The sequence below is a fragment of the Apodemus sylvaticus genome, chromosome 21 (genome assembly GCF_947179515.1).
Source record: "Apodemus sylvaticus chromosome 21, mApoSyl1.1, whole genome shotgun sequence".
NCBI classification, from domain to species: domain Eukaryota; kingdom Metazoa; phylum Chordata; class Mammalia; order Rodentia; family Muridae; genus Apodemus; species Apodemus sylvaticus.
Window position 1 is genome coordinate 55,995,125 of NC_067492.1, and position 26,767 is coordinate 56,021,891.

Genomic DNA, 26,767 nt, shown 5'->3' on the forward strand with positions numbered 1-26,767 from the left:
TGTTTGTCGACCTTGTTGATTTGTTGATTTTTCTCAAAGAACTAACTCTTTGTTTCATTTACTCTTTGTATTACTCTCTTTGTTTCTATTTTATTGCTTTCAGCCTTTAGTTTATTTCCTGCCATATATTTCTCTTGGGTGTGTTTGCGTCTTTTTGTTCTAGCTTTTAGGTATGCTGTCAAGTTGCTAGTATGAGATTTCTCCAATTTCTTTACGAAGCCACTTAATGATATGAACTTTTCTCTTAGCATCACTTACATTGTCTCCCATAAATTTGGGTATGTTTTGCTTTCATTTTCATTGAGCTCTAGGAAGCCTTTAGTTTCTCTATTTTTTGTCTTGACCAGTAGAGAGTTGTTCAGTTTCCATGACTTTGTAGGTTTTCTGTTCTTGTTGAAATCCTGCTTTAATCTGTGGTGGTCGGATATGATGCAGGGTATTATTTACATTTTCTTGTATCTGTTGAGATTGCACTGTGAGTATGTGATCAATTTTTGAGAATGTTCCATGAGGTGTTGAGAAGGTATGTGTGTGTGTTTAGATGAAGTTATTTGTAGATGTCCATTTGAGGCATAATATCTATTAGCTCTAGTAATTCTCTGTTTGATTTTTGTCTTGAAAACCTGCCCATAGATGAGAGTAGAGTATTGAAGTCTCCCACCATCAATGTGTGAGGGTCAAAGTATTAAAGCTTTAGTAGTGTTTTCTTTCCAAATGTGGGTGACCTTGAGTTTGGAGCATAGATGTTAAGAACTGAAACATCATCTTGATGGATTTTTTTCTTTTATAAGGAAAGTATGATGTGTTCTCCCCCATGTTTTTTTTTTATTAATTTTCATCTGAAGTATATTTTGTTAAATATTGGAATGGCTATACTAGTTTGTTTCTTAGGTCCCATTGCTTGGAATTTTTTCAACTCTTTTCTCTAAGGTAAGTCTATCTTTCATGTTGAGATGTGTTTCTTATATGTAGCAGAAGGATTATGCTTTCACACATGTTCTGTTAGTCTGTGTCTTTTTATTGTAGAACTGAATCCATTGATATTGAGAGACATCAATGACCAATGATTGTTAATTCATGATATTTTGTTGTTGTTTGTGTGTGTGTGTATGTATGTGTGATTCTGTATGTGTCTGCTTCCATTTTATTGGTTTTGTTGGTGTGAGATTATTTATTTATTATATTTTTTGGGTGTAGTTAACTTCCTTAGGTTCAAGTTTTCCTTCTCGTACCTTCTGTAGGGTTGGATTTGTAGGTAAGTTGTTTAAATTTGACTTTATTATAGAAAATCTTGTTTTCTTCATCTATGGTGCTTCAAAATTTTGCCAGATAGAGTAATGTGGTCTGGCATCTGTGGTCTCTTAGAGTCTGCACTACATCTGTCTAGGCTCTTCTGACTTTTAGAATCTCCATTGAGAAGTTGTATATATTTCTAATAGGTGTGGCTTTAATAAGATACTTGGTCTTTTCCCCTTGCAGCTTTTAATATTCTTTCCTTCTTTTGTAGGTTAATATTTTGATCATTGTGTGGTGAGGGTACTTTCTTTTCTGGGCCAACCTATTTGGCGTTATTTATGCTTCTTTTATCTTTATAAGCATCTCCTTCTTTAGGTAAGGAAAATTTTCTTCTATAATTTTGTTGAAATTTTTTTTTTGTGCTTTTGATCTGGGATTCTTTACTTTCTTCTATTCCTAGTATTCTAAAGTTTTTTTTTTCATAGTGTCCTAGATTTTCTGGATATTTGGTATCAGAAATTTTTTGACTTTCCAGTCTGGGCTGGTTTACCTTGGGCACCAACTCTGCAGCCAGTCCTGTAACACCTAGAGGAAGCGACACTTCCAGGTGCTCTAACATGCCTAGGATTATAGGATCAGAGGTGAGGAGGACATAACATCTGTCCCAACACCACCAGACATAACTGGGACAGGTGGGATCCAGGGACACAGGAAACCTGCCCACCCAGTGGCATGAGAACCTTCTGGTTTGGGCTGGTTTACCTTGGTAACAAACTCTGCAGCCAATCCCGTAACACCCAGAGAAAGCTCCACTCCTATATGCTCTAACACGCCCAGGATCCCAGGAGCTTGGTCACACCAGGATCTCAAGGCCCCAGAGGCAGCTTGATGCCCAGGAGCTCTGACACATCAAGGATCTCAGGATTACAGGACCCCAGAATCACAGGAGCATAGAGACAGCTGGACTCTGAGGGGTTTCAACACAACCAGGATCATAGTAAGGACAGACTTCAGACAGATATAGTGAAGAAAGGTAGCACTAGAGATAACCAGATGGCAGGAGGCAAGCATAAGAACATAAGCCACAGAAACCAAGGTTACTTGGCGTCATCAGAACCCAGTTCTCCCACCATAGCAAGTCCTGGAAACACCATCACATTGGAAAAACAAGATTCTGGCCTAAAATCACTTCTCATGATAATGATAGGGGACTTTAAGAAGGACATAAATAACTCCCTTAAAGAAATACAGGTGAATATAGGTAAATAACTTGAAGCCCTTAAAGAGGAAATAGAAAAATCCCTTAAAGAATTACAGGAAAACACAAACAGCTGAAGGAAATAAACAAAACCATCCAAGATCTAAAAATGGAATTAGAAACAATAAAGAAATCACAAAGGGAAACAACCCTGGAGTTGGAAATCATAGGAAAGAGATCAGGAGTCATAGATGCAAGAAGCATCAACAACAGAGTACAAGAGATAGAAGAGAGAATCTCAGGTGCGGATGATACTGTAGAAAACATCGACACAACAGTCAAAGAAAACACAAAAGGCAAAAAGCTCCTAACGCAAACCATCCAGGAAATACAGGACACAATGAGAAGATCAAACTTTAGGATAATAGGTATAGAAGAAAGTGAAGATTCCTAATTTAAAAGGCTAGTAAATATCTTCAACAAAATTATATAATAAAGCTTCCCTAACCTAAAGAAAGAGATGCTCATGAACATAAAAGAAGCTTACAGAACTCCAAGTAGACTGGACCAGAACAGAAATTCCTCCCATCACATGATAGTCAAAACACCACATGCACAAAACAGAGAAAGAATATTAAAAACAGTAAGGGGGAAATCTCAAGTAACATATAAAGACAGACCTATCAGAATTACACCAGATTTCTCACAAGAAACTATGAAAGCTAAAAGATCCTGGACAGATCTCATACAGACTGTAAGAGAACATAAATGCCAGCCCAGGCTACTATACCCAGCAAAACACTCAATCATCATAGATGGAGAAAATAGGATATTCCTTGACAAAACCAAATTTATACAATATATTTCCACAAATCCAGCTCTACAAAGGATATTAGATGGAGAGCGCCAATACAAGGAGGAAGACTACATCCTAGAAAAAGCAAGAAGGTAATCTTTCAACAAACCCAAAAGGAGATAACCACACAAACATAATTCCACCTCTAACAACAAAAATAACAGGAAGTAACAATTACTTTTCCTTAATATCTCTTAACACCAGGGGACTCAATTACTCCAATAAAAAGACATAGACTAACAGACTGGATACATAAATAAGACCCAGCATTTTGCTGCATACAGGAAACACACTTCAGTGACAAAGACAGATATTACCTCAGCATAAAAGGTTGGAAAACAATTTTCCAAGCAAATGGTCCTAAGAAACAAGTTGGAGTAGTCATTCTAATCTTGAATAAAATCAACTTTCAACCAAAAGTTATCAAAAAAGATAAGGAAGGACACTTCATACTGGTCAAAGGAAAATTCTATTAAAATGAATTCTCAATTCTGAACATCCATGCTCCAAATGCAAGGGCACCCACATTCATAAAAGAAACTTCACTAAAGATCAAAGCACACATCACACCTAATACAATAATTGTAGGCGACTTCAACAACCCACTCTCAGCAATGGACAGATCATGGAAACAGAAACTAACAGAGACATAGTGAAATTAACAGAAGTTATGAACCAAATGGATCTAACATTTTTAGAACATATCATCCTAAAGCAAAAGAATATGCCTTCTTTTCAGCACCTCATGGTACCTTCTCCAAAATTGACCTTATAACTGGTCACAAAACAGGCCTCAACAGATACAAGAAGACTGAAATTATCACATGCACCTTATCAGATCACCACTGACTAAGGCTGGTCTTAAATTCCAACAAAAACGGGAAACATACATTCACAAGGAAGCTGAATTACGCTCTGATCAATGATAACTTGGTTCAAGGAAAATAAAAAGAAAGAAATTAAAGAATTCTTAGAATTTAATGAAAATGAAGATGCATCATACCAAAACTTAAGGGACACAATGAAAGCGGTGGTAAGAGAAACACTTACAGCTTTAAGGGACTCCAAAAAGAAACCAAAGAGAGCTTAAACTTTCAGTACAACTGAAAGCTCTAGAACAAATAGAAGCTAATACACACACACACACACACACACACACACACACACACACACACACACACACAGAGCTAACTAGATGCCAATAGAATAACATAACCAGCAACAGCCAAGGCAATATGTTACCATCAGAGCCCAGCTATCCTACCACAGCAAGCCCAGAATATTCCAACACAGCTGAAACAAAAACAGCCTTAAAATAATGAAGGTGCTAGAGATCCTTAAAGAGAAAATAAATAAATCTTTTAAAGAAATCAAAGAAAAGACAAAAAAAATGAAAAATAAAAAAAGAATAAGCCCCTTAAAGAGAGCAAGAAAAAAACCAGTTGAAAGAAATGAATAAAAATTGAAAATAAAAATAGAAGCAATAGAGAAAACATAATCTGAGGGAATTATGGAAATAGAAAATCTAGACAAACAGGAACTACAAATGCAAGCATCACCAACAGAATACAAGAGATGAAAGAGAGAATCTCAGCTTTTAGATACAGTAGAATACATCAAAGAAAAAGTGAAAAGTTTATTTAATTTTTTATTGGATTTTTCTTTATTTACATTTCAAATGTTTTCCTTCTTCTTGAGCTTCATGTGGTCTGTAAATTGTATCTTGGGTTATTCCAAGCTTTTGGGCTAATATCCACTTAGCAGTGAGTGCATAGCATGTGTGTTCTTTTGTGACTGGGTTACCTCATTCAAGATATTTTCTAGTTATATCCATTTGCCAAAGAATTTCATGAATTCATCATTTTTAAGAACTCAGTAGTACTTCATTTTCGGTATCCATTCCTCTGTTGAGGGACATCTGGGTTCTTTCCTATTATAAATCAGGCTGCTATGAACATAGTAGAGTATGTGTCCTTATTACATGTTGGAGCATCTTCTGGGTATATGCCCAGTAGTGGTATAGCTGGGTCCTCAGATAGTACTATGTCCAATTTTCTGAGGAACCACCAAATGATTTCCAGAGTGGTTGTACCAGCATGCAATCCCACCAGCAATGGAAAAGTGTCCCTCTTTCTCTACATCCTTGCCAGCATCTGCTGTCACCTGAGTTTTTTATTTTAGCCATTCTGACTGGTGTGAGATGGTATCTCAGTGTTGGTTTCATTTGCATTTCCCTAATAACTAAGGATATTAAACATTTCTTTAGGTGCTTCTCAGCCTTCGATATTCCTCAGTTGAAAGTTTTTTGTTTAGCTCTATGCCCCATTTTTAATAGGGTTATTTGATTCTTTGGAGTCTAACTTCTTGAGTTCATTGCATATATTGGATATTAATCCTCTATCAGATGTAGGTTTGGTAAAGATCTTTTTCCAATCTGTTAGTTGCCATTTTGTCCTATTGACAGTGTCCTTTGCCTGACAGAAGCTGTGCAACTTTTTTGAGGTCCCATTTGTCGATTATTGATCTTAGAGCATAAGCTATTGGTGTTCTGTTCAAGAAATTTCCCCCTTCCCCCCCCCCCCGCCCCCCGCCCCCATGGCCATGTGTTCAGATGGATTATGTTTGTGGATTTCCATATTTTGAACCAGTGCTGCAACCCAGGCCTGAAGCCTACTTGATCGTGGTGAATGATCATTTTGATGTGTTCTTAGATTCAGTTTTGTCAGAGTTTTATTGAGTATTTTTGCATCGATGTTCATAAGGGAAATTAGTCTAAAGTTCCCTTTCTTTGGTCTTTCTGTGGTTTAGGCATAAGTGTAATTGTAGCTTCATAGAATGAATTGGGTATTGTTCCTTCTGTTTCTATTTTGTGGAATAGTTAGGAAAGTATTAGTATTAGGTCTTCTTTGTAGGTCTGATAAAATTCTCCACTAAATCCATCTGGTCCTGGGCTTTTTTTGTTGTTGGGAGATTATTAATGACTGCTTCTATTTCTTTAGGGATTATAGGACTGTTTAGATGGTTTAACTTTGGCACCTGGTATGTGAATAGAAATTTATCCATTTCATCCAGATTTTCCCATTTTATTGAGTATAAGCTTCGGTAGTAGGATCTGATGATTGTTTTGAATTTCTACAGTTTCCGTTGTTATGTCTCCCTTTTTATTTATGATTTTATTAATTTGGAAACTGTCTCTGTGCCCTCTGGTTAGTCTGGCTAAGAGTTTATCTATGTTGTTGATTTTCTCAAAGAACCAACTCCTGGTTTTGTTGATTCTTTGTATAGTTCTTTTTTGTTTCTATTTGGTGATTTGTGGTTGGCTCTGATCAGGCCTAGGACACCTGTGAAGGCTCTTAGGAACAAATAAGTCTAGAGGAAGAGCAGGGGATAGGGGTATATGATTGGCCAATTTTATTTAGGTGCTCTCTCACACCTGTTTTTTTTCTGATTCTTCTGTCAGAACTTTTGCCGTCCAGGGAGGTGGGTCCTTCTGGAAGGAGGGACAGTGCCAGTCACAGCTTGGTGATGCGAGAGTTAGTCTATCAAATAAAAATAGTTTCTTGTAGCTACTGTAGATCTGAGTGTTCTGAAATGATAGTGTCATCCATGCACAAGCAAACATTGCTCAGTTTTAGACTTGATTTTTATGGTGCTAATTTCAGGGGCACAGAGAGGCCATTCTTTCTTGCTTTCATGTTTTCCCACATCATGTTATTGAATGGCTGAAGCCTAGTGAGTTCACAGAGAGAAGGCAATGGGCCTTTCCATTCCTAGCAGGACCCTAATTGTAATTCCATTAGGTGGTGTGGTCATTGGGGTCTCCTACCTCACCTGCCTGTATTGTACATTGCTGTGCTATATGGTCCATGATAAGAGAGAGGGTGACTGGTGTACTAGTACACTTTGTGAGCAGTTCATCATCTTGCCACTCATGGCCCCTTTCTGCCAAAGGACCCATCCAGGGGACCACACTACTTTTATTGCCACACACAATCAGTCTTCTCTGGTCTGCAATTTTTCATAGACTATTCTGAGAATACCTGTCTTATCCTGATGCTTGCTCAGCCTTTTGCTTTTCTCTTGATGTCTTGTGTTCCCTATCCTCACAGGACCTGTGACTCAGCTGTGATCTGCACTGATAGACCTGATTTGTATACTCCCAGTGTCTTGTATGCAAGTGTGTGAGCATCCCAGTGGCCAGTGGTCAACAGTGAACTCAGAGCCCCTCAGAGACATCCTCCTCCAGGGTTAAATTTTCTGTTTGCTTAATGTTCTCATTAGGGAACCTGTTCATGTTGGTTTACTATTAAGAAACAGAAAACTCAGTTGTCTTCAACAGTAAGCACAGTGTGATACCTTACCTAGAAAGAAGTCCTGGAACTAGAGGGACAAGACTGGGTTATCAGGCATCTCAGTGAGCTCACAGGGACTCTGGTTCTTTCTCTCATTTCTCTCATCATTTTAGTTTTCCCCAGGACCCAACATGACCCACCATCTGCTTAGGTGATCTCATCCACAACTAGAATCTGATGGCAGTCTGTCTTGTTGTTGTTGTTGTTGAGGTCATCATGCCTCAGTGTATTTGCATAGTTAAGTCCTAGTGCATCTCCCTACTTTTGTTCATTGCCTGGGACTGCTAGCCACAGCCTCTTGCTATTGGATTCACCAGGCATGAATAACATGTCAGTCACACTAGATAGCCCATAGAGGGAAGGCCATTTTCTGAGTGTGAAGAAGGAAGGATTACCATTAGCTACCTTTTCATCATCTGGACTAAGGGTAGACTTTAATATCCACATGTTCCTGCGACTGCTGCAGCCTTTAATAGGTAGGTAGGCAATCAGACAAGAGTGGTCATTTGTAAAATGGGTGTTTGGTCTCTCCTTCCTATGTTCTGGAAAGGGGTCTGGCACTTCACATTGATGATTTAGACACTTATTGACACCAATGGGGGAAAGCCTCTTTCAACAGCTACTGTGTAGCTGGTTTTCGCTTGGCTGCTGTTACTCTTATGTTATGGGAAGAATGTGGACCACAATTCTCATTTTCTCACTCTCATAGGGGTGCTCATCCACCAGCCACAGTACCACTCAGAGGTGGGGGGGCAGGGCAGCCAGTCCAGGGGACAGGTCATTATCTAGATTCACTGTCATTTTTGTCAAACCTGGCAGGATTAAAAAAAAAAAAAGCAAAAAACAAAAAACAAAAACAAAAAACCCTTTCAGAAAACATACCCCCCCACATGCACACACACACACACACACACACACACACAGTTACACACACAGTGTTGGGTGTGTGTGTGTGGAGATGCTCACATGCAGCAAAAGCATTTAAAAGAACTAGCGTCATGACCTAGAGACAGCCTTCAACTGTGCCAAGTTGACAAATTTTGCATTGTAAAAACAAAACCAGGAACTTAATTGCCTCCCTCCCCCCAGTGTCACCAGTACAGCAAGCCTCTGCATCTGGGGAGTGGAAATGAGGTCTGGCCGCGATGATAGAGTGGCCATAGCAGACCCTTGGGAGAGTGGACCCTGTAGATATCCTGAGGTCAGGAGAAGGAGGGCAGGGTCCACTGGTCCCCACAGGCTGGCCTTGAGGGTGCTGTGACTTCAGTCCTGCTTCACCATGGCTCACCTGCTGGTTGAGACCTTGTGTTCCCAGGTAGAGGTCCAGGCTGCAAGGACCAGCCTGCTCACAGACCTCCCCCTACAATGGCACCACCATGGGCCAGTCTCAGTGCTGTCTGCTCTGAAAGTGGGTTTCTGATCTCTGCATTCTCTATCTTGATAATCTACTCATGTTCTTTTTCTGTCCCTTCCGAATTCTTTTACCTTGACTTTTTCTTATGCTTGGGAGAGATTATGTTGATCAAATACTCCGACTTGACTGCTAGTCTGTGCTGGAGAATGTTCTAGAGAGCCCTGCCTCAAATGCTAGTGGGATGGCGGAAGCAGAAAATGGGATAGGGAGACTTTTCTCTGTGCTGGGGAGGGTATGTTCTAAGTCTTTGTTTATTTATTTTGGAGACAGGATTTTATTATGTATCACTGACTGTCCTGGAACTCACTCAGGCTGGTCTCGAACTCACAGAGATCTGCCCTGTCTCTGCCTTCCAACTTCTGGAATTAAAACTGTGAGCTGCCACACATGACTAGTGCTATAAGTCGTCACACCTGCTGACTCCTCATTTTGGTTTGCTGTATTTTCCCAGGTTGAGGTGAGGGTGTGGAAAGATCATTTGCTGCAGGAAACAGCTGCATTGGATTATAAGCCATTTTGTCTCAGAACCGCAGCCTTTGCTCCTGTGCTACAGTGAAGGCCTTCTAAGGATGGGAAAATGCTGGGGGAAGGAGCAGCCATTGGGGACCTGGAGAGCAGTGAGAGGAGAGGCTCCTGAGGGTGGTGGTAGAGAGTATTGCCTTCTTCCTGGAGAAATGATATAGGAATATCCACTCAACAAGACTGGAGTGGTGTCACACAAGGCATGGTCCTGTTGTGCTGTATCACGAACCCCAGATGACCACCAAGGAGCCAATTCTGTTGCAATCGCATAAGGTCTTTATTCAAGCTTGATCTCGAGCTGCACCGTTGTCGCTGGTGCAACAGGACGGAAGGGTGAAGCGCCGAGCCCAGTTTCAAGCAGGCATTTATAGAGGCAAGTAAACAAGAAAGGGGGGTATCTAGCTTGGCATACATCTGACTGGGGAGCTATTATGGAATTTTTTGCCCTTTAAAATGATTGGCTGGTGCTGGGAGCCAAACCATAAACTTTCATAAATAAACATCTTTAGGTACAATGGTAACTTCTGCTTTCTTCATGACCTGTGCTAGATACAGGCCTGATGTCAAGTTCAGCCTTAGGTCAGGTTCTCTAAGATGGAGTTGGTTTGGTCTCTCAGTCCATGGTACTCAGTGGTCATTCTTTTTCTCTCTAGAACATTGACTTCAAGACTGAGTTTGAAAACAAGTCTTTAAATTTACTTACTTATTTTGGACACAGCATCTTAACCTCTGTAGCTCAGGCAAGCTTAGAACTATTTTTATAGCTTAGACTACCTCAAAGTTACAGCAATCCTCCTGCCTTAGACTCCCAAGTGCTAAATTACAGACATCAGTCACCAGGTCTGGCAGTTTTTAAAAACCACAAATTCTTTTTGTTAATATATTTTCTTTTATCCTTAATAAAGTCCATCCCAAATTAGTTTTTCCTTGTGCTCTCAAGAGAATGTTGGCCTTTAAAGCAAACACCTGGCGTTGGGGCTCTGTGAGGTCCGAGTTTGTTCCCAACTCTGCTGTTGGCTGCAAGTGACTGAGCTAGGTCTTGCCTTCTCATAGCACTGCCTTCCGTTCTGAAAGGAAGCAAGCATCCATGGCCTGTCTTTGATTGTCTTGTTCACTGGGAAAGCCTGGCGACATTGCTAATTTCACGGCATATGGAGCAAGTGATGTCACATCAGTCTACAGTCACATCAAGTCACAGAGCCCCTGACCCCTTCCTATGTCTAGAACTTTCCACTTCATCCTATTCTATCGGCCACCATGTAGCAGCTCCTGCCCATCATAAGCAGCTTAGGCTTTGATCCAGATGGCTGGGAAGAGCAAACGCCCTGTATTTGTGTGCCAGAATCTTACCTGAGTGAGGATCTTCCTGGTGTCCACTGTGGTGCTTTTATGGGCAATGACAACTGGCCAGCAGCTCGGTTTACTGGGATCTGAAAACATAGACTTTTAAATAACACGGTTATTCTACCACCTGTTAGCTGCATGTCCTAGGTGAAGTCACTGAACTTTGCTGAGACCCAGTTTCTCCAATCTAGATTATGGGGTGTATTAGCGGAGAGTCCATGGTGTACATCTGAGAATGATGTTAGGAGAAAAACTGAGTTTTGAGACCAACTGATGACTAAGTAAACAAGGGAAAGTTGAAATCCCAGGCATGAAGGAACTTTCCTGGGTATGCATCATAGAGCTAACAGCTCCCAAATGGAAACCTTGGTGGTGGTGGTGGTGGTGGTGGTGGTGGTGGGGGTGGGGTGGGGTGGAATTTATAGGCATTGGAAATGGAGTAGGAAACTTGGGGGTGGGTGGTGTGACGGACCTGAAATCAGAAGTGAAGAAACAGCATCTCTTTATTGTTTGTAATCTTCACATTCCTGTTTCTGTGACTAGATTCAGTTCTTGAAGTAGAACATGTTTTTTTTTTTTCCCCCAGTCATCTCTGTTCTCCAGATCTGACAGCATTCAAAACAAAGTATGAACTTACAAAACTATCACTAGACTTGCTATACTCTTTGGTTTGTCTCTTACCTGGCTGGCTGCTTTCAGGCTGTATTCCTATTCCGTACTTTTTTTGTGCAACCTGTAACTCCCTGGTCCCGATTATTGAGTTGTGATCTCCTCAGGACAGCATACCAGACATATCTCTGGCCATATTGCCTCCTGTGACAGACATTGCTAATTGATAACAATACTCTGCCCTCTGAGTCTAGTCCTGCATTTCAGATCTTCCTCCATTACCAGGCAGTACCAATCAGTAAGTATGAGGATTCAAAGTGAGTGCACCAGCCGTCTTGCTCCATAGAGACCAGGGTTCTATCCGGATCCCCTGGGCTCCCAGGTCCCTACTCAGCTGTACTTTACCCATCAGCTATCATCGAGGTATGCACTTTGCAGGTAGTTTTCTGGTCTACCTTTTTTTACACTATGGTGACTCTTAAAAAAATATTTTGCTATCAGCAAATGAGTGCCTTCCCACTTCGAAGAAAGGGGAAGAAGAATTAGCAGCTTCTTGTCTGAGGCCTTCCACTCGAATTGATTTATCCTGGCAGAAAGAACCCAGCATTTTCCTTCCAAATTAATATGCAAATAAGTGTAAGCAACACCTCCCACGGGCAGGTTCAGAACACAGCGGTATTATCTAGGAACATTTATTAGCACTATTAATAGAGTTCACTGCGTTTCTCTCCCCCCAGCTTTTATTGCCATTCTAATTATGGACCATTTTATTGCATTTTATTTTATTTTCTGGGTTCTGGTACAGGCCTGCTGCTGTTGCTGGTTGGAAAAGATGTTCCTTAGGGGAGGCGGTTGTGAAATTGGAGCGGCTATGACCTTCATAATTTCTTCCTTCCATGACATCACTCCCTCACTTAGTTTGCATCTTTGCAATGTCTTTTTTTTTTTTTAAACACCTCTGACACCATAGGACCATGGAGAGAAATTCAGCTGAGATCTGCTGTAACTGAGCAGGTTTGGGAGGGTACTGGGCTTCTGAAGAACCTTCATATTAGAGGGGATGTTTCCTGGGAATTCCAGACCCTTGGGAGATCCCTGCAGAGGAGCAAGCAGTGTTGTAGATATTCTGTGAAAATAAGACCATTTTTCATCTTACAAAAGCTTAAGTAAGCAATGATAGCAGATCCGTTTTCTAAGTAGGAAACCAAATCATAGAGAGGTTAAATGACTGGCCAGAGTTGATGGGTTGTGGCTTCTGATTTTCATGTCCAACCTACTGTCTTTTCCTGGGCCTCATCACCACTCTCCTTTCCCATGCAAGTAGCCAAACACAGCCCGGGCAATCCCTAGTAGGTCTACCCTGGAAGACATAGTCTTTTCCTGCTTAATAACAGGACACTTGGGGTTACAGATTTACACCTTTAGAGGACACAGGCTTCATAAGCAAATACATCCTTTCACTCTTGCCTAAGGGAGTCTCCTTAAAGTTACAGATCCCCAAACCTCACATATTGCTTCAAAGCCTTCTACACATGCCCTTCCTGACATCCATTCTATGCAACTGAGATGTGTTATGGTGACATCCAGCCTTTACCCATGTCTAGGGTGCTTCTAGTCAGTCGAGAGTCCAGTGATTTATGGTATCACCTGGCCCCAAAACCTCATAGAAGACAACTAGGTTATTAACTGGTGAACCTGTTCAAGATCCTAGGTCATTGTTTTGTTTGTTTTTGAAACAGGGTCTCTACTTATTCCCCACCCCTATCCCCAAACTATGTAGCTCAGACTGTTTCTGGTCCTGCAATGATCCTCTTGCTGAAGGCTTCCACCTGCTGAGGTTACTGGTGTGGGAGTCTGTGGTCTTAACCAACATGGTTTGCTTGTTGTTTGTCAGTTTCCTTACTGTAACTGGGTTTCGGGAAGGTGACAAGATAGTTTTTTAGATGTTGATATGACCCAGGACCCTTTGTTCTATTTGGAAGGAAGCTGAAGGATGCATGTGAACATCTCATACTTGGACTTTCTTTTCCTTCCAGCTAGCTGGGTTTCACTCAGAGCTGTGGCTTCAGAGATGCTGACTATGGATACTGGGCATCTTAACATCAGGAGAAAGGTAGGCTTTCTCTGACAATCAGCATTCAGTCATCTTTATGCTTCTCCAGGAACAGGGAAACCCCCAGGTACTGAGTGGATTGTACACCTGGAAGTGGCTGGGTTGTGCTGTTGTCACTCAAAAGGTTGGGTATGACCATGTTGTGTAAATCCCATGGCTTCATCCAAGCAAGGCTTTAAGTTACTCCCCACATAGAAGGCCATTTCCAAGTTGGAGACAAAGTGGGGACTGAGAACGCAACAGTACTACATTCTTGGGGCTATATTTTTCCTATTTTTGGTGTGATGCTCTGAGTATTCTGACACTGAGACTAGGATAGCCCACTGGATTCAGCTTCTCTTCTGCTTTTCCCTGCTTACCATTCCATCTCTGTTCAGAGTAGGTTTTGCTGAGGTGACTGTGGAAGGAGCAGGCAGGTGCTTCAGGTAGAAACCTGCTCATAAGGGAAAAGTAAAAGGATGAAGAACAGACATGCTGAGCAGCATTTGTCTTAGATTTAGAGTCAACGATCATTCTTCCTTTAACAAAGAAACAGATGTGACCATTGAAGTTGCAAATCAGAGTTTAAGGCCAGAGTACAAGTCTCTCTGAGAACTACCACCTCAATGGAAAGGCATCTTTAGGGAGACTCTGGGACTATTTGATTGGGATTCATTCCTGCATATTAAAATAGCATCTCAATTGTTTAGTTAGGTAGTTTTAGGGTACAGGGAAAGAAGGCTTAGCCCAGTACACCAGGGTGGCCTCCTTGCATGAAGTCTGGAGAAGCTGTATCACCTAAGGATACCTAAGGTGGCAGTCTCAGAGGAAGGACAGAGAAAGCTGGATGAACAGGAAGAACTACTTCTGCCCTTTCATAAATTAATTCTACTTATGGAAAACTTGCTAGAGAATGTCGACTATCATCATCTTTATACAAGAGCATCAGGCTTTACCACACTTCTACCACAAGGCTCGTGGGTCTATGATAAGGAAGCAGAAAGGTCGTTAGAGCCAGAGGTGGTGAACGACTCCACAAGGAAACATGTCTTTCAGATACAACAGAGATGATGTACATTCCAACTGACAAAGATTATAATGACATTCGCTAGACCTCTATAGGTTCAAACAAGAAAAATCCCAGTATAGAAGAGAAGAAGTACATAAAGTTCTACCTCTAACAAAGAAGCTATTTGCAATAGATACCTGAAAGAAAAGGGAGAATCAGTTTTCTTCAATGGAGTGTCACTGAGTGTATCAACCACACTCCACTGCAGGCCAGATGCCCAGAAGTAGCTGGCTAACACAAAAAGTACTTTGCTTTTTTGGTGGAGAGGAGGGGTTTGTTTTGTAATAGTATTTTTTATTTTATTAGTTTTTCTAAATTTAATTTTCCTTTGTTTTTGAGAGAGCAAATAGTGTTGTAGTAGGTTTTTAATCTCAAATCAGAGGATTTTTACTCCATCTTTGATCATTCAGTTCCCAGATAAAGGACACACAACCTTTATATTTATGATATGTCTTTAATGCATTAGAGCTGGGCAGATATCTACCCTCTAAGCTATTAGAATCTACTTCCCCATCAATAACCTGGAGTTATAACATGCTATGTTCCATCTGGGCTGATATTAACTCCAACTGGCCAGTCCTCATGGCCATGTTTTGAAGATTTTCACTCCATAGTGTCTTCTGCTTTCTCCACCTTCTCTCTCCTTTCTCCTCAGACCCCAAGCCTGGGAACTTCAAAACCCACCTACTTTTCTTCTGCCAAGCTATTTACTGGAGGAATCTTTATTGATCAGTCAGGGATAACACTTGGAGGGCAAGGTTACACAGCATCACTTGTGTACCTATAGATTCTTTCATGGCTGTGGGTAACCAGGCCTTGGGGCCAGTGTTTTGCATTACAATACATAGCAAAATACCAAACCTTAACAATTCCCTTATTTTGTCTAAATAAACAGGCTCTTTATATTTATCTTTATCTAAATAAACAGCATATAGTAGGAATTATTACAAAATAATTACAAGAGTTATTAGGTATGAATTATATTAAAAAAGTCCAGTCTGTATTTATCAATTTAGGAGGAAATATTTCTATCATCTATCCTATCTTTGTGAGTTCAGAGTTCTGTAACTAAATCATTTTCTATTCTAACTTGTATTACTAACCTAAAAACATCTTTTTAGACCTAGGATATCTTTGTAAATCCTAAACAATGTAAGCACTCCATCAGAGACCCGATGAGGAAAAACTACTACCTGCATATGCAGGAAGTGCTGAGATGCAACTTCCAAAAATTATAGAAATGACAAGAGACAGTTGATCATTTGGACAGTCCCCAATATTCTCTATAATGTTGCATATATCTTCAGCTTTCACACCCAGGATATCTGACCAGCCATATGTGAAGCAGGAATTGTGAAGGACTTGCTTTCCTTGTATTGGCAGAGCTTGGCTGTTGACTACCCTGTGCCCATTTGTCCTTTTCTGACAGCGTTTTGTCTCTAGATGAATTTAGGGCATGTTCTTGACCAGTGGCTAGTTTGTCACAATTAAAGCAACTCCATATGGTGGTTATTGATGCAACTCATCTTTGAAGTGGAATGGGGGTACTGTCAGGAGCAGACCTGTCTCATAATTAGAGGATTCTTTAATAATGAAATAATTTAAAATGTTATACGTATCTCCGAAGCTTTGAAGACCATGTATTTATTTATAGCACATCTGAATTGTCAACACATTGTTTATTCTTAGGTATTTACTATCTGAAGAAGCTTGAAAATATTTTGTTGTAGTTAACTAGTATCTAATATGACCATGAGTTTGAATGACTATTAACTTGCATTACACAATTATTTTAACAGTTTGTAATAGTAGACTTGGGGTTGCATATTACAGGGTGGGAAGAGGCAGGTGTGAAATTGAGTAAATAGGGAGGTGCAAAGGGTCTGTGAAGGGTTGGGGAAGAAATATGATCAAAATCTAGTATTTAGAAAAAATTAAACGTATATGAAATAAGAGCAACAGGGGATCATAGAGAGGGAAAAATATCTCTTCCAGGGGTTAGCAACAGAGTACAAGGTGGGGTTCTAAACTCCAGAGAATTCTTTGGTAAAGGCTCCTCATAGCCATCCTTCCCTTTAGCACAGCAGGCTGCCCAGCCCCATTCTCAAGGATACCATGAGCCTTATCATTTAAGGACTACAAACTGGAATCCACCATATTGTAGCAAAGCCCCAGAGGCAGGATGACTTCAGTGACAATCATTTACTTTCTCAAGGTTAAGCCTGGGAGTGGTATTACATTAGTCAGGGTTCTGTAGAGTTACAGAACATATAGAAAGGATCTCTCTGTATACATAGAAAAGGGATTTTTTAGAATTGTTTACAGGCTACGAGTCAGCTAATCTAAATGGTAGTGAGTTTTAGGCAAATTGCCTTAAATTTTACTTTTGTCAGGAGACCGAAATCTTGATACAATAAGTCTGTGTAGTACCTGCCTCAGTTTCCTTGGAATAAAACTGTCTCAAAGTCTCCAGGCAGGGCTAGCTGAATTGACCTTTTCCAGCTTCTAAAGATGTATCTCTGTCTGGCTTGCTGCAGCTGCCACATCCCAGGGTCTTTGCATTTTTGACTCAAGGGCAGGAAGACCGGTCTATGGCTGGGTGTGGCTCGTTGTGGCTGGCTGTGGCTGATTGTGGCTGATTGTGGCTGGTTGTGGCTTGTTGTGTCTTGTTGTGGCTGGTTGTGCCTGGTTGTGGCTGGGTGTGGCTGGGTGTGGCTGGTTGTGGCTGGGTGTAGCTGGGTGTGGCTAGGTGTAGCTAGTGAGTCATACTAAGGGCTTATTAGAACCTGCCTTTAAGTTCCACTCCCTGTTTTCTACTGGACAGAGGGTGAAGGAAGAGCTGAGCAGCAACTTTTACCTAAATAGGACATTTTGTGTATCTTTCTGCAAACTCTCAGCCTCTGTCCTCTGTTCTCCTAGGCAGATGCCTTCTCTGCTTTGTTTCCCTGGAAGGTTCTCAGTGATTGGGGACTTGTGTCTTATGAAATCTCTGACTTTTAAGACTGGCTAGAGGAAAGAGCTTAATTACTGTGGGCTTTGTACCTCAGTTACTTTGGGAGACAAAGTTTAATAATTCATAGGAATTAGGACAACTTTTTTTCTTCCAAGTCAGGTTCTGCTGACCAGCCCTAAATTTTCTCTGGTTCATCACATCTTCTGAATTTGCTAGGAAGAGATCCCCATAGGCAAGGTGTGTGACTCATTTCCTCCTTTCTAAGGTAATTAATTTAACACAGATAAACCCCCAGGGCTTTGCATGTCTCATTCTCAACACTGAACCTCTCACAAAGAAAGCCCCTCTGTCACCAAGCAAAGGTATTGTTTCCGTCCTGTCTGTTTCTGTCTCTTGATAAAATGTCAAAGGAGAAAATCTGCTTTTTTCATTTGTTCCTTTGAAAAAGGGTCTGAGATAGCGTTGATAATAAAAGGAATTGTTTTCCTGTTTTTTGTTTGCATAGAGAGGGAAAGAGGGAGGGAGAATTCTGATAATTTGAGCATGTTTTAACCCAGGGTATGATGGCTCACATCTGTGATGCCAGCCCTTGGGAGGCTGCAGGCTGTGGTGACTCACATCTGTGATATCAGTCCTTGGGAGGCTGCAGGCCATGCTGGCTCACATCTGTAATTCTAGGGCTGCAGTGTGTGGTGGCTCCCATCTGTAATGCTCAGACTTGAGGGCTGAGGCAGGACTGTTGTGACTTTGAGGCCAGCCTGGTTTACATAGGGAATTACAGATTATTATGTGCTATAGAATAAGACCTGTTTCCAAACAACAAATACAACAAACAAGCAAAACTAATGTTCTATTATCAGCCATAAGATTAATCTCTGTTTCAGAGCCACTAAAATGTGGGGTTCAAGTTAGATTCAAGCATGTAGCATATCTTCTCATAGATAGAAGCACATGGAAGAAAGGGGGAAGGGTGTGGGAAGAGTCAGGACTCTCCTCCTTTTCCTATTTCCTTCTGTGTCTTTGTGTCTGTCTACGGCCCCCACCCCCATACAGACTTGTTAGTGCTCTGCTTTGTCTCTCTCTCCTTTTTCCCCTTGAGACATGGCTTCTCACTCAGTCTGAAGCTCATTATTTTGGCTAGGCCGACCCTTTACCACTCATGGTTGGAGTTACAAGTATCTGCAGCCACGCTTGGGTTTTACACTCCAGTGCGAGGATTTGAAGTCAGGTTCTTACACTTGCATTGCAAACTCTCTTGACTACTGAACCATTTTCCAGCCCTATTGGTTGGCCCTTAGAACTATAAGAAAGAAAAACAAACAAAACGAACTATTGTTCTGTTTTTTGTCTCTGTCACTGATGGTTATTTTCATCTTTCCTTTCTTATCAGCTTATTTATTTCATGTATATAAATTTTTAAATTTTTATATAAACAATATATTATAGTTACAGTTTTATCTCTCATTTTTCTTTTCTTCCCAAAGGGAATTATTATCTTGAATTTGGCTGGTACTACTCTCTTATGTTTGTATTTTATCTTATAGTTCTGTTTTATGAAACAAGATTTCACTTTGTAGCCCAGATTGGCCTCTAACTTGTGATTCTCTAGAGGTCTGGAACTATGGTGTGCACCATCATGCTTGGCCTAGTTTTACATTTTTCACTACCTATGTTTGTATCACAAGCACAAAACTACGATGATAAGGTTTCTTTTTCTGTACCAGAGGCAGTGGGAGGGCAGTGATGGTGGAGCAATATGAACCAAATATGTATTATAAATATATGAAAATTTCGAAGAATAAATAAAAATATTATTTAAAAGAATTATGTAGGGAAGAACTGAAAAAGAGTTTGTACTTAAGAAATTTGAAGCTTTTCTTGTTTAATATCCATCTTTATTTATGAATTAACAGAAAGAACAAACAAAAATTTGTTAATGGTACCGTAGTAAGACTCAGCATGAAGACATGAAAGGAATATTGGCTTTAAAAATTCTATTTTATGTGTAGGAGCATTTTGTTTGCATGTGTCTGTGACTTTGTGAACAGATGGTGGCCAGAAGATGTCATCAGCCCCCCTGTGTGGTGGCTTGAACAAGGATAGCCCATCAGCTCATATATTTGCATGCTTAGTCCCCAGTTGATGAAGTGTTTGGAAGGCATAGGGCATTGTGCCCTTGGAGGGGTGTGTCACTGGGGGTGGGTTTTGAGATTTTAAAATTCCGTACAAGGCTCACCCAGTTTCCCTCTTCCCCTCTTTTTCTTAACTTACTACTTTCTTTTTGGAAAAGTAAGATTAAGACATAAAACTCTCATCTACTGCTTCAGTACCATGCTGTTTGCCTCTCACCATGATGATCATGGACTAAATTGTAAGCAAGCCTGCAATTAAATGGTTTCTTCTATAAGTTGCCTTTGTTATGGTGTCTCTTCATGGCAGTAACCAAGACACCATAGAACTGGACTTACAGATGGTTGTAAGTCACCATGTGAATTCTAGGAACCAAACTGGAGTCCTCTACAAGAGCAGACAGTGTTCTTAACTGCAGGGCTATCTCCCCAGACCTGGAATTAAAAAAAAATTAGCAAAAGACTTACTATCTTAATAGACTTAATAGTAAGTCTTGTACTTGCAAGACTTAATTTTTTTGTTGTTGTGTTTTTTTTACATTAAAAAATTTTTTTAATTCAATATATTTTTTATTTACATTTCAAATGATTTCCCCTTTTCTGGCTCCCCACTCCCCGAACTTAATAGCAAGTACAACAATGAGAACAAACAAACAAACAACAAAGCGAGGACTGGAGAGCCTGCATTTAAAAGAACTTACTATTCTTCCAGAGGACCAAAGTTCAGTTTCCACTACCCACATAGTAGCTTACAGCCATATGTAAATCAAATTCTATGGGTTTTCATACATTCTTTTGATCTCTGCATGCACCAGGCGTGCACATGGTACAGAGACATGTATACAGGTAAACACACACACATACACACACACACACACACACACACACACACAACCAATGAGTGTCTTTATAATGATTGCCTTTGCATAGCTATTCATGTAAATGTCATCTGCTGACTGCCCATCCAGTGTGCTCTCCAAACACGGAATCTTCATGTTATTGTTCTGGCTGAGACTTAAGTGCCTGTGGGACCACCAGGTGTTGGTACTTACGAAGAAACATTTGTTTTGACTCAATAACACTGTAGCTTGGGGGTGATCTGAGCTCATGGGCCAACCATACCTGTTTACTTTTGTCTTGCTTTTAATGTTTGTTTTGTGCTTTTTAAAAAAAATATTTTTGAGCACTTTGTATATAAGTATCACTCTCATCTGTCTCTCTCCTCTTCAAACTCCTCCCATGTTACCCCCACATTAATGATTTCTTCTTTAATAATTGTCATTATACATACATGCATATGTATATACAATGTACACATTCTACTGAATTTGTTTTGTGTTGCTCATACATGTGTTGCCATTGATCCCTTCATCTAGGGGTGGCACCCTGTGGATTTCCCTCAACCACTTTGGTATGCCAGTTGATGTTGTCATTGTGTTTGTCTTGTTTAGGCAACCGTATTGTTGAGATTTCCTAGATGTATTTTCCTTGCATGTCCAGGACACACTACCTAGCAACAAACATCCCCGGCCTCTGGCTCTTGTAGTCTTTCCGCCAGTGAATGAAGATGCTCATCAACACCATGAAACTGGATCAATGTTGTCTTCCACATCGTCCTGTTTTCTCAGCTTACACTCCTGAGGCCTCTAAGTCATTTTCCTGAATATAATGGCATGAATATTGCATGAAAAAATTAAATCTTCTTTGCTTCTTCCTCATCTTTTTTATCCTTCTCTGTGCCTCCTTTTACTTTTTCTTTTGTAATAGGACCTCAGAATGTAGCCCAGGCTGGCCTCAAACTCATGGCAATTGTGTCCCAAGGACTAGGATCGCACACTACAAACACAACTGGCTTGAGAATATTCTGAAAATGCGATGCATATTTTCCTTTTTCTCACTCCATGACTGTTACTCTTAATCCCATAGTAGATGCAGCGTTCATTCCTACTTGTCTCCTGTTTAACTCTCACCCACTCATCTTTTTTATTTCATTCTGATACTCTCACCTGCCTAATTCCTCTATTTCTTCTCTTGGCCTCATTGTACAGATCAAGATTAGCAAAGTTCTTCCTAGAAGGGTAAGTGTGACTATTTTAGGCTCTGAGCTCCTTGCAGCACGTCTGCAGTACCTCTCCTTCCCCAGTATGGTCCAGGCTTTAGTCCTTTCTCAGTCACACATTACCCACAATTCTTCCATACCAAGTCTAGGGGTTAAACATTCTTTCTGGCCAACTTCAAAAAAAAAAAGATACTCACGCAGCTATAAAAGAAACAAAGGCTTTATTTAGTTCGTTAATTAGTGAAGAGATCAATATTCTATTAAAGCAGTTCAAAGGAGAATGCACACATCCACACACAGATGCACACGTCAGGGATGTGCCGACAGACAGTTACTGAATTAGCTAACACTCTACAGGGCAGGGCTTCTTAGGATTTTGCTTTCAGTATCCCTTTACAGGTTTGAAAATCACCAAGGATCTCAATGAGCTTCTTCTTCTGCCTGTGGTCTGTCAGTACTTTCTGTGTAAAATGTTAAAACTGAGAAGTTCTTTGAGTGCCTGAGTGTAGAAGCTCACAGTTCATTAACTAACACAGCTATGATAGCAGCAACGAGTCAGGTAGCCCCAGAACAGTGTCACTACACACTTGGGAGAAGATAAAGGGCGAACAAAGCCTGATAGAATGAATTCCTAAGGCATCTTGGGGAGAGCTCCAGATGGGTCAGATGGCATTTTGACAATCACTGCCCCCAGGCAGTGACACTTAATGGCTGGTGCTATGATCATTATTACTTTTCTACAGAGTAGAAATCGATTATGTTTTTGCCAGATAAATTCATCTTTATTGCTTCAGACATGAGCTACTCATTGCTATCCCCATTTTGACAGCTTTCATCCTGACAGAGTACAAGAAGCCTAGTAATGGATGCCTGCCAACATACTCATCTTGGTAGGAGCTGATAATCCCCAGGTATCTGAGAAGTTACACTTGAACTACAATGGAGGGAGACTCTGCACTTGGATTTTCTCATTTCCAAATCTTTGTCAATTTTTCCTAACACCAGGGATCCCTGGTGATAGCCATAGGACTTGCTCTATCATGGCATAAACTCTGTGTCAGTTGTCCCTTGGGTCCTTTGTTTGAAAGAACTACTTTTGGTTCATGTAACTTGAAAACATAATATATGTCCTTTATTCCTCTCAAGGCAGTGCATGGAGAGGTGCAGGGAGGAACACCCTGCGATCTGCTCTGGTGACAGTGGCTTTGCTTCAAAGTCCCTTTCTAAACCTGCCCCTCCAGAGATCAGGAGGTTTTTAGTGTGACAGGCAGATGTTAGGAGTGAAAGTTAGGAGGAAACATAACCAAAATAACTTTAGTCATAAGATAAAGGCCACATCAGTTTGAAGTCTCAAGTTTCAACTTGTCGAGTAAGGAAGATAAGTGAGGAAGATACTGATCCTAATGCTGAAGTTCATGCCTAGACCTCAGGGCTGCAGGGTATGCATTGTGATGACCCATTTTTCACTTGACTCCAAAGTCCCCATGCTATGCTGTTTTTCCAAAAGATTTTGAGTTAGAAGACATGAGTTTGGGGGTTGTTTTGGTGGACAGTAGAGGTTGTCTGGTCACACACTGCAACGATGAGGTGAGCTATGGCACATTGAGCGCTTACCACATTGCTGGAGCCTTGCTTAGCCCCTTCCCGTTTTATCCTGTGAGAAATTACAATGGACTAAGAACAAATGGAGGACCATTGTCACTTTTCTGATGGAGAAGTAAGAGGGTAGAGACCCAGTATCCTGTCCTGCGGGACCTAGTTATCCGGGGAGTCGAGGATTACCGGCCTGACAAAGAAACGGGCAGGAAAGAAAAGCGGGGCTAAGCAAAAAGGGGTGTCTTGTCAAGGCCTCTTTAATGAAAGGCAAAGCGCCTATTTTTGAACGCACTGAGAGAAGAAGTAGGGAGGGGCTGAGGGGAATGCTAAAAGCACGGAAAGAGGAAAGGTCATGGGGCGGATGCTGACTGTGAGAGCTGTTGAAAGTCTGGTTTCCCAGTTTGGTCTCCCACAACCCAGACACAGAAGAGAGAGGTTGGTACTTGATCAGTCCATTTGGGATGTCCTTTTACTGATGCCATTTTGATGCGGCTGGGGTCTGAGACAAGTTGCTCAAACTCTCCAAGTCCCACCTTATGTAAGTTTTCACATTTCTGTGGGATCACAACCCTTGACCCAGCTTTCTGCCAGCCTTTTAAGTCAGCTGCTTTAGAGCCTTAGTAACTGACCTTCCTTTGAGCTTTGGGTGCTTTCCTTTACACTCTTTGTACGGATGACCCCCAAGTCTTTACATTTTCAAAGAGGACTGTTAAAAGTTGATGGGTCCCCCTTAATCTTCCAGTTACTTTGATAGAAAAACCTAGCTTATTACATATATCACTTCTGATATTTTTTCAACTTATTCATAAACATCCATTATTTATCTCTCCTATAATTTCTGTCCCTTGAATTGTCTTTTCCAATCCTGAAGGCCTGGCTTAGTGCCCATGACACAGTAAACACTCAAAAAATATTTGTTGGGTGAATCAACAACAGGCCACTAGTTAATAAGGTTATTTCCAGAGACACTAATATCATCATTAGAGAGGATAGAATTCTGGCCTGGAAGATGGTGGACATCTGGTATCCACATGCTGGCCTCAGATGCAACTGAATGATAGTTTCTGCTGACTGTCAACAGATGTGCCTTCATTCTCTGGGCAGAGACCCAGGGGGAAGCAGCCGGGATCTGACTTTGCTGATATGACCTCTCAATCCACATGAATGAATTACATGTTTGACTCATAGAGGAAAGAGATGTGCTTCCAAAGAGATCTTACTTTGTAGAGTGGAAATGACCTCTCTGCAGCATGCAAGGCCTGGTATAAGTGCTAGCATCACTGATTAGGAATTGTGTGACCTTCAGCATGTTGCCTCACCTCCTTGAGATTAGTTTTCAACTCTTAATAAAGTTGAAGATACAGTGAGAATATAATGGATATATAGTGTTAGCATATCCAATACACAGATGCACATTTCTCCCTCTCCCATCTCTTTCTCCATTGTCTCCTTCCAGCTCATCCTCCTTGCCCTCTTCCTGCCTCTTGTATATTATTCTCTCCTAGGTGCAGACTTGCCATTTACAGAGTGAATAGCAGGTTGATGAACACAGAAGGAAGGAAGGAAGGAATTGCAGGATCCCATTTCTCTAGATCATGTGGGTTAAAGGCATGCCACTAAGTTGAGTTTGGATTGCTTCTTAAATCATTGTAGGACAGTGTTCTGAGATATGAAGGCGGTTTTGAGCATCACAATATGGTTGCTGAGAAACAAACTCAGATGCTGTGGAAGAGCAGTAAATACTTTAAATCTTGGAGCTATCTCTCTAGCCTCTGATTTGGAAATGGATTTCCACACTAGAGAGTCTATCTTGGATCACTTTGGACCAGCAACCTTGGGTCCATCACTTTTACTCTTTGGGATTTCCTTTTTGTCTTTAGCAATGAAAAGACTACATACTGCTGGGGATGGTCACATTGCTATTGTGCTAGGGGAAGCTCTGTGGACCTTTGACGGGGGAGGGGATGGCACATCCTTACATCTACATGTTATTTCACGTGATTTTTTTTTTTTTGAAGTGACTCTAGTGAGTTTTCACTGTGTGACAAGTAGGAAGCAGATGTAGTCTAGTATTATGCCTATGGCAAAGGGATAGAGAGACACATCCTTAAGAGTCTACCTATTTTTTTAGGTCTACAACCTCCAAGTTCAAGGAGTAGTTTCAGGTTTGTGGCTTGTTATATCACACAGTGGGTGCTTTCAGTTTCTTTCTAAGCTGACCAAACTATGAACAGACAAGATGAGGTGGTGCTTGCCCAGTCAGGAGCGGGTGTGTATGCCCTCAGCCACCCCAGGGCCTATGGTTCTCCTTTTCCCATTCCCCTCCCTTCCTCTCCTGTAATTTTCAAGGTTGATGGAGGCAATTGTCCTGGTTGCTTAGGAACAGGCTATGTAGTGAGGATAGTTCTGATCCTTCAACCAAATTTTCCCTTTCCAGGAAGCCCATCTAAATCTTCTAGTGCCAGGATGGACCTTCCTTCTTTTGAATAGTCAAAGCAATTGGGAAAAATATCACAGCTGTCTTTTGTAAACAGAAAAACTGTAAACCTTATGAATAAACTTCCAAACTCTTTGCAGTCCAGTGATTTGTAAAAATCGTAACAATGTCACCAATAACTAACTTTTATGGAAATCTTTGGCTATGCATCAGATAATGCAGTGGGCATTATCTGTGTAGATTATATCATCTTCCCTGCTAGTTCTGGAGGGAGATATAATTTCTATTCAATAAGTAAAGAATAGGCATGGAGGGATTATTTCCTCAGATTTCAATGTGAGCTGGTAAAAACTCAGAGAGAAAAAGAAACTCTGGGTTGTAAATCTGGGTCAGGGCCAACCAAGGGTAGATCTGAGGCATGACACAAGTTCTTACTGCATCATCTGTGCTGTCTCTGTCTCCTTTTCCCTTGTTGCTGTGTTTTAATGGCTCTAGGTCTTAATTCTTCCTTGTTGGAGCAGGACTCGTATAGATTCAGCAAGACCTTTGCTACACTGATGAGCACAGGTAGTCCTACATTGCTCAGTATCCCTAGTGTATGTTTTTTTTAGCACTCCTTGCAGTCAGCCATGTTATGAGCTGTAGCAAATAGATAAAGGCAGAGTGACTTGTCCATTTGCTGGCCTTCCCCTCACTAGTGATCCTTTCTGCCTCTCCCGTTCTGACTTCCCTTCCCCGTCAGCTATATTCAGAAGGTCCAGCAGAAACATGAGAAAGGTATGTTCATTTAATTATAGTAGTAGAGAGGCAGAGGCAGAGAGAGCTCTGTGATTTCAAGTCTAGCCTGGTCTACATAGCAAGTTACAAGCCGCTAGGGCTTTCGAAACAAAAACCCTGTTTC